General features: G+C 49.5%; 1 long non-coding RNA gene across 1 annotated transcript; it reads right to left on the reverse strand.

Annotated features, from left to right (window-relative positions):
• Nucleotides 1–50: 50 nt before the first annotated feature.
• LOC116480599 (uncharacterized) lies at nt 51–5,365 on the reverse strand. The gene is made up of 4 exons (XR_004251333.2): nt 5,315–5,365; nt 3,460–4,429; nt 1,891–2,305; nt 51–487 (listed from the first exon to the last, which is right to left on the reverse strand). It is a non-coding gene; the product is annotated as an uncharacterized LOC116480599 (long non-coding RNA).
• Between the last annotated feature and the right edge of the window lie 3,581 nt (nt 5,366–8,946).

An 8,946-nucleotide genomic window follows, 5' to 3' on the forward strand; every position in this document is an offset into this window, starting at 1 on the left:
TCCCTGTAGTAGTTTGCTAGGGTTGCCATGACAAAATACTGCAGAAGAGTAGATAAGCAACAGGAGTTTATTGTATCACAGTTCTAGAAGCTGGAAGTCCATGCACTTTCCTCCTCTGTAAGCGTTTCCCATGAGCTCATATATATGGTGGAGGGAGAAACAGAAGGAGCAGGTGCCATGGGAGTCTGAGTCACCCACTGGGTCACTGGTGCCCTGGGACCTGCTTGAGCCTGACCCCATGCACCGCTCTCCCTGGGATGCTGGAGGCTGCTGTGCATGCCCCAGGTAACTCAGACGTCACCAGGACATGATGCGCCATTCAGGTCCCAAAGCCCTTGGTGTCCTATGGTCAGGTATTCGAATTCCACTAAGCCCAGGGATAAGCCAAGAGCTGCTTCCTGAATGAAGAGTTACCTGCAGGAGGAGGCATGGTCTTTCTCTAGAACTTCCAGTTCCTCACGGTGAATCTTTTGGAGCTTGTGAAAGCCTGCATAAGATAATACACTGGATTTGGAACGCAGATGCTCTTACATTCGTTAATTTATTTTATTTTATTTTTTTTGAGATGGAGTCTCACTCTGTCATCCAGGCTGGAGTGCAGTGGCGCCATCTTGGGTCACTGCAACCTCCGCCTCCCAGGTTCAAGCGATTCTCCTGCCTCAGCTTCCCGAGTAGCTGGGATTATGGGCACCTGCCACCAAGCCTGGGTAATTTTTGTATTTTTAGTAGAGACAGGTTTTCACCATATTGGCCAGACTGGTCTCAAACTCCTAACCTCAAGTGATCTGCCCGTCTCGGCCTCCCAGAGTGTTGGAATTAGAGGTGTGACCCACCGCACCCAGCCTCGTTAATTTCCTAATAGGCTCTTCCAGGAGTTATTGAGAAGAATATTTTACAATTCTAAGTGGAATATTTTAGCAGGAAGGACCGTGGTTTATTTCTACGATAATTCTATTGTGGCTGAAACAGTTTGTTGTTTTATAATTTGGGGTATTCCCTCTACCGTCTATTGTTTACTTTCGACCTTTGATATTTAACCTTTGATATTTACCCTATGCAAATTTATCAACCCCTGATTTTACTTCTTCAAAGCCAGCATGAGGCTAGTCAAGCCTGGTTTCCTCTTACAGGAATTAAGGTTTTTGCCCCATGGTATTTGTGTAACCAGGTTACAAGATTTAAAAATCTATCGCAAGTGACAGTAATTAAAAAAAAAAAAATCAGCCGGGCGCGGTGGCTCACGCTTGTAATCCCAGCACTTTGGGAGGCCGAGGCGGGCGGATCACGAGGTCAGGAGATCCAGACCACGGTGAAACCCCGTCTCTACTAAAAATACAAAAAAATTAGCCGGGCGTAGTGGCGGGCGCCTGTAGTCCCAGCTACTCGGAGAGGCTGAGACAGGAGAATGGCGTGAACCCGGGAGGCGGAGCTTGCAGTGAGCCGAGATCGCGCCACTGCACTCCAGCCTGGGCGACAGAGCGAGACTCCGTCTCAAAAAAAAAAAAAAAAAAAAAAAAAAAAATCAAATGTGGGCTACTCTGGAAGAAGAAAGCATTGGAATGTAGTTTTATTTGTTTATTTGCAGAGACATGAACCAGCTTATACTCGTTTGATTTCCACATTATTCATGGCGGGTCCAAAGTCAATTCTGGGAACAACAAACCAACTTGAAAAGCTGTTTAAATTCTATTAGTGGGACTTCCAGAGGTACAAGGGTTAAGAAAAAGAGAGGAGAAAAGAGAAAAGAGGGGTAGGGAGAAATGAAAACGTGACACGAATGTGAGCCAGGCAATGGAGATGGAGAAAAAGCAGTTGAGAGGGACAGAGGGCGCGGTGGAGGTCTGCAGGATCTGAAGATCCGCCTCTCTTCTCCGGATGCTGACCTCTTACCTGATCACAGAAACAGACTGAGCTTTAACTCTGACCACATAGTCCTCAGGGTGACGGAGGGTGGGGCCACCTGCACCCCGCCAGCCTTCCACAGCCCCTCTGCATGGGCTCTGCCCCGCACCCTACACGTGCTCTGAGGCCTCTTATTGCAACAAATGACTTCCTCGGGCTTCCATTCCCTCCACCGCCTCTTTCTTCTTGGCCAAGCATCTTCAATGGTCTGGATATACGTTTCTTTGCTTCCATTGGTCGCCTTTCACTCACTCGTCCATATCCACTTCCATCTTCCCCTTTCTCTAACATTGCTTGTACTGAGATCAGCAACATCCTCCTTTATTGCTAAACCTGCCAGGAACTCACAGGTTAGTTTTGCATCCTTTGACACTGAGGGCCACTTCTTTTCCTGGAATAATCTCTGTGAGGTAAATATACATTTTTAAAAATTTTGTTTAGCCTGTTGCAAAAAGATAAAGAGACTCTCCTCTTTTCGCTCAGAGCATTTTCTATTCATTCATTCATTCATTCATTCATTGACAGAGTCTCCCTCTGTCACCCAGGCTGGAGTGCAGTGGTACCGTCCAAGCTTACTGCAGTCTTAACCTCCTGGGCTGAGGTGATCCTCCCTCCTTAGCCTCCTGAGTAGCTGGGACTACACGCACACCCCACTATGCCCAGCAAATTTATTATTATTATTGTGTGTGTGGAGATAGGATCTTGCTAGTTGCCTAGGCTGGACTTTGGGAGCATTTATTTTTTAGAAGAGGTGTAAGTGAAAATTCTTTCTCTGTCCCTTGAAGATGTATGCAAAGCTTTCTAAAGCATACATAAGCATCTTGCCTGCCTCTCAACCAGAACTGTCCTCCTCAAGGCCATAGGAGCCCTGTCTTTGAAAGGCAGGCATCCGGGCACAAAGCGCCCCTGTCTCCCAGTTTCTGTGAGAAGGAAGGAACCTCAGTTCTGGGGGCATCTCACTCCCAGTTGCAAAACTACCTGCTGTCATAGATAAGAGAGGTTTGTTTTTCCTGTGGATAAAGCCAATTAACCACACAGAGAATCAGCCCAGTTACTGGGTGAATTTAGGATGAACCATGTGTGACAAACGGTGCCGTTGAGTCCTCTCAACTGGGAACTAGTCACTGTCTATCTGGAGACCATGTGTGTAACGGGTTGCATCTGCTTGGCTGGATACAAAGGTGGGATTTCTTTCTGTCTTTGTCATCTCTTAGCAGATTGCATCACATTTTGGCTTAATGCTTACTCAATCATAAGACAGGTTTCTTTTACTTCTACGGATGTGAGGGGGGTTTCTGGGCTGAGAAGAAATTTGTTTCTTAATTATATTTTTCCAGCACCCCCTACCCAAGCTACCCCACCTTCTCTGAAGCTACTTCCCCCAGGCTTTAAAGGAGGCTGCTCCCCGGGGTTCCTCCCGGGCCCTGCCTCTCCCGGTTCATCTGATCTCCCACCCTTGAGGCATCGTACCTTCCCTCCCTTCCGTGTGCTCATGCCTCTAAGATCTCTAACTCTAGGCAGAAACCAGCTTCTCAGTTCCTCAGCTCAAACACCCACCTTGGGATGGGCGTCTGCACCGGGACATCCCGCCGGGAACTCTCCTGGTGGAACACGGTGCATGTTCTCTGGCTGCTCTGCAGTTTTCAAATGCCACCGGTACACATGGGGAATGTTCTGCCTTCCCAAGGAGGAAGCTGGAAAGTTCATTTTCCCAGCACTCCTTGCAGGAGGGACACCGACACGGGTCCAGCCTTTCCCCATCAGGTGCTCCCGTGAAAGACTCAGGATCCCGAACAGCACCGGGAAGCGGAGGGTGCATGGCACCGATTTGCTTTTTGTTTTTGTTTTAATTTTTTGAGTGGGGATGGGGGACAGAAGCTTCTGGTGCAGAAGCTTCTGGACTCCAGGGCCAGCCTCAGCAGTGCAGGGTGCAGGGTGTGGTTTCTGCATCCTGCAGTAGCCAGAAGATCTTGACTGGAGCTGTCCTGTGCCTGTGGTTTGGTCCTTGCCCTGGGCCCTGTGGCCTCCAAGCCGGCTTCATGAGGGCCCTGGGAGCTTGGTGACCTTCCTACCCTGTCCTTTAACCAGTTGCTTTTCTGCTTCTTGCTGGAGTGAGCTGGGCGGTTTTCTCTGAATCTGCTCCTGTCCTGGGTTCTCCCTCAGGGAAGGCACCCTGGGCACCCGACCCCTCAGCCGGATGCCCAGCAGATGTTCTCATGCTTCCACTTCCTTGTCCCTTTACGTCCGGTGATCACTCCTTTCTGTCCCTTCCATGTCCTACATCTCTCTCTGCTGTGTCCTGTCTTCTGCACCCTGTGGCCTGCACCTAAGTTTGCACCAGCACCCATTCCTCCTTGAATGAGTACAGTTGTCTCCCCGGGTCTCCCTGTCTCCTCGGGGGCCACCAGCATCCCAGCCAGTTTCTTCTCTGTGGCAGAGATGATCTTTTTCAGGCCTCCTCCAGCCATGGCCCCCTCTCCTGCTCCTCTTTCCAGAGCTGCCAAGTCCCCGGGATGCGCTCCAGCTGCTAAGAGAGGCCTCGAAGGTTGGGTGATGTGGCCTCCACAGTCCTCCTGAGCCGCCCCCGCCCTCATCCTTCAGCTCCATTACATTTCCTTTCTCTGTGTAATTGTTTGAATAGGTGTTGTATTTAGATGGCTCCGAAATTTGCATCCGTGTGTATCCGTATGTGTGTGCAGGCATGAAGAGCCTGTGTCTCATCCCTGTTCCCTATGCACCCGGGTCCTAGCCCCACGCCAGCCCCAGTGGCCAGCTGTGCTGTTCATGACCTGCAAAGCTTTCTACAGCTGTTTTATGCAAAACAATAGGAATTATTGTAAATTATGGTAAAGTATATATAACATAGAATTCACCATTTTAACCACTCTTTTCTTTTCTTTTCTTCTTTTTTTTTGAGAAGGGGTCTCGTTCTGTCACCCAGGCTAGAATGCAATGGCACGATCTCGGCTCACTGCAACATTCACCTCCCAGGTTCAACCGATTCTCCTGCTTCAGCCTCCCGAATAGCTGGGACTACAGGTGCATGGCACCACGCCCGGCTAATTTTTTGTATTTTTAGTAGAGATACAGAGGGGATTTTGTCATGTTAGCCAGGATGGTCTTGATCTCCTGACCTCATGATCAGCCCGCCTCGACCTCCCGAAGTGCTGGGATTAGATGTGAGCCACCTTGCCCAGCCCATTTTAACCACTTTTAAGTGTACATCCAGGGGCAGGAAGTACATTTAGGTTGTTGTTCAACCACCACCACTGTCCATCCCCACCCAGAACTTTTTCATATTCCCCAACTGGAATTCTGTACCCATTAAACACCAACTCCACTTTCCCCCTCCCTCCAGCCACTGACAACCACCTTTTCATTTCCTGTCTATGCATTTCATGATGTTAGGCACTTCTGATAAGTGGAATCATGCAATATTTGTCTTTCTGAGTCTGATTATTTCACTTAGCAGAAAGACCTCAAGGCTCATTCATGTTGAAGCACCATCAGAGCCACCCTTCTTGTTATGGCTGAATCCATTCGTTTGTATGTATAGACCACGTTTTGTTTATTCATTCACGGATGGATGGACACTGGGCTTGTTTCCAACTTTTAGCTATTGTGAATAACGCTGCTATGAACAAAGACATGCAAATATCTGCTGGGGCCCCTGCTTTCTGTTCTTTTCGGAATACACCAGAAGCCGAATTGCTGCATCTTGTGGTAAGTCTATGATTAATTTTTTGAGAAACGACCACAGTGGTTGCGCCATATTACATACCCACGAACACTACACAAGCGTTCCGATTCCTCCTCGCCAACACTTGTTCGTTTCCGTTCTTCTTTCTTTTTTTTTTTTTTTTGAGAACAACCATCGTAACGGATGTAAGGTGGTATCTCACTGTAGCTGTGATTTGTATTTTCCTAATGATTAGTGATGTTGTGCATCTTTTCATGTGCTTATTGGCCATTTGTAAATTAATTTTACATTTCCTCCTTTGTAATGCAAGAGGTAGCACACCGTGCATTGTTCTGCTTCTTGTTTTTCTCGCTGTGCTGTGTATCTTGGAAACCTTTCCTGGTGCACAGACAGAAGGACACCTCATTCTTTGCCACAGCTGCACAGTACCCATGATGTGGATCATGGCTCGTGACCCAGTTCCCTACGGATAAATGTCAGGGTCGTTCCCGGTCTGTGGCTGTCGCCAACACTGCTGTGACTAGTCTAGAATGGGTGCCATTTCACGCATTTGCAATTCCCAGAAGTACACTGGTTAGTCAGCAGGTGAGTGCATTGGTGAGAGGATGTGACTGTAGTCTCAGGAAATATGGAAACCTTCTTCCCTTTCTAGCTGCAGCACCCCCAGTCTGGACAGCATATGGAAAGCACTGAGAGGAAGCCCCTACTAAGCATAGAACCCTGCTGGCCACCCAAGACCTCAATACAGATGGACAACATGAAGCCCCTGGCTTAGGGGAAAACAGAGAGACTGAGAAACACACAGAGAGAGTTGGGGCAGGGATGGAGAGAGAAAGAGAAAATGATAAAGACCCAGAGAGAGACAGTCAGAGAAATACGGGGGTGGAGAGGGGAGATACAGAGAGAGACAGAGAGCAAAGGGGACAGAGACACTAACACAGAGAGATGGAGGGAGAGGAGAGGCATGGAGAGAGGGAGAACTCAAAGAGCCAGAGCCAGAGAAGTAGAAGGTGAGCCATAGAGAGATGTAGGGAAGGACTAGGGTGAGACAAGAGAGGACCCAGGCTTGTGGATTCTTGATTAAAAATCAATGGTGTTGTAATCCAGAAAAGAGAGAGAGTGGGGGGAGAGAGAAAAGGCCTAGGACCAAAAATTAAGGGGTCACTTGTGCAACCCCAGATTTGGGTGTCTCCTTAGATTTTGCAGCAGAGACACCTCACTTACCTCACCCTCGTCCTGGTCCTGAGACCCCCACAGGGACACAGAGACAGAAGGAAAACACACAGAACCAAAAGAGCATCCGAGAGGAGGAGGAGGAGGGACATGGAGACAGCACGATAGTCAAGCTGATGGGGCCACACAAAATCAGGACAGAGTGAGCTCCTTTCTATCCCCCAGAGCCACCTCTGTCACCTTCCTGCTGGGCATCATCCCACCTTCCCAAGCACTAAAGAGCATGGGGAGACCCGGCCAGCTGGGTTTCTGAATCACAAAGAAAAGAATTCCCCAGGTTTGGATTCCCAGGGCTCTGTGTGTGGAGCTGACAGACCTGAGGCCAGGACATATCAGAGGTCAGCCCTGGGGAGGGTGGGTCATCCTCCCAGGGGACAGGGTTGCACCAGCCTTGCTACTGAAAGGGCCTCCCCAGGACAGCGCCATCAGCCCCGCCTGAGAGCTTTGCTAAACAGCAGTCAGAGGAGGCCACGGTAGTGGCTGAGCTCCTGCTTCAGGCCCCAACAGACCATATCAACAGCACAATGCAGTCCTTCCCCAATGTCACAGTCACCAAAGAAAAACTGAGTTGCTACCTGACCTTCGAAAGATAATAGCCGATTTCACGAACAGGCCAGTTTCAATCGCATGACGATGACCTCCCCTCTGCTCTCACCGTTCCCAAAACAGGAACCTGATTCTCCCCGATCAGAGATTTCTCCCTTGTTCCATGAGCCTTCCCTGAGTGGCCCTCTGTTTTTTTTGTGTTTGCTTTCCGCAGCCCTCCCCTTTCTATTAAACCCGCGCTTCTGCTCAGCTCCTTGACCCAAGTATTCTGTCTCATGGGATGAAGTCTCGCCCAATTTTAGGATGGCAAATAAAGCCACTTGAAGTCTTTATCTGTGCTAGTTTGTCCTGTGACAGCTCTGTGTATCTGTATGTGTACATGTGTCTCAGTTTCAATGAGTCTGAGTATATATGTGTTTGTGTCCGTATATGTGTGTGTTTGCTTGTATGTCTGTATATACGTGTATATGTGTTTGCCTGTATGTCTGTATATATGTGTGCCTGTGTGTATGTGTGTCTGTGTTTGTGTCATGTCTCTGTGTATGTGTGTGTGCATCTCTGTGTGTCTCTCTGTGTGTGTATGTGTGTGTGTGTGGACAAGTGTGGAAGGAGAGCCATATCTAAAGAAGGCAAATGGCCTCAGCAGGTCCTAAGGACCAAACACACACAGAAGGGAAGGGGAAGCAGGAACCAGAAGGCAGGACTGAGAGGGGAGGGGACAGAGAGGCTTCCTGGCCAGAGCCCCACCCTTGCCCCTGGCCCTACGAAGTGCTCCTGCCCTGAGAGAAGGCTCAGCACAGAGGGAGGAAAGACAGCAGAACTGGCAGTCACAGTAGCCCTGACCATGCTGGAGCCAAGCTCCTCTCCACAGAAGAGAAGCAGGCAGCAGAGACCATGAGGCCCTGCCTCAGCCCATCCCTGCAGAGGATGCACCCCCCTGGAAGGGGCTCCTGCTCACAGGTGAGGGGAGGACTCCCTGGGAGAGGGTGGGAGGAGGAAGCACAGAGACTGGCTGGTGTCTCCTGGGGAAGACGGGGCTTTGAGAGGGGACAGAAGGCTTCTGTTGAAGCCTGAATAGGGGAGAGGACATCAGAGAGGGACAGGAGTCACAGCAGGAAAATTACATTGAACTGGAATTGGAAAGGAGCAGGAAAACCTCAATTGCTCCGTGTTTCTAAGGCAGTAATCAGTGGCCACTAAATATTGAAAAATGATAAGGAAAGCAACCATTTATGTCACCATGACACTGCAGAAAACAAACCTTCCCAGGGACTCCTGGGAAACCCCTGCCTGGTCTGAGACCCACTCTGAGGAAGCAGGGGGCAGGCTTGGGCCCAAGAGAGGCCGACGATGCCACGGGTGGGGGCAAAGGGGTGCTCCGGGGGAACTTATAACCCAGGCAGGCTTGGGTAGCAGCAACGCAAGGAAGACCCCCCATGTGCTCTGCACGCCTCTCTGGCATTTGATATCATGAAAAGAAAAGGAGAGGGAGAAAAGGGAGAGAAAAGGAAAAGAACATTCTTGGCACATGGAGCCATCTATCGCTTTCTTAGTCCGTTTACTCT

Source organism: Hylobates moloch, unplaced genomic scaffold, assembly GCF_009828535.3.
Source record: "Hylobates moloch isolate HMO894 unplaced genomic scaffold, HMol_V3 SCAFFOLD_13, whole genome shotgun sequence".
NCBI lineage: Eukaryota > Metazoa > Chordata > Mammalia > Primates > Hylobatidae > Hylobates > Hylobates moloch.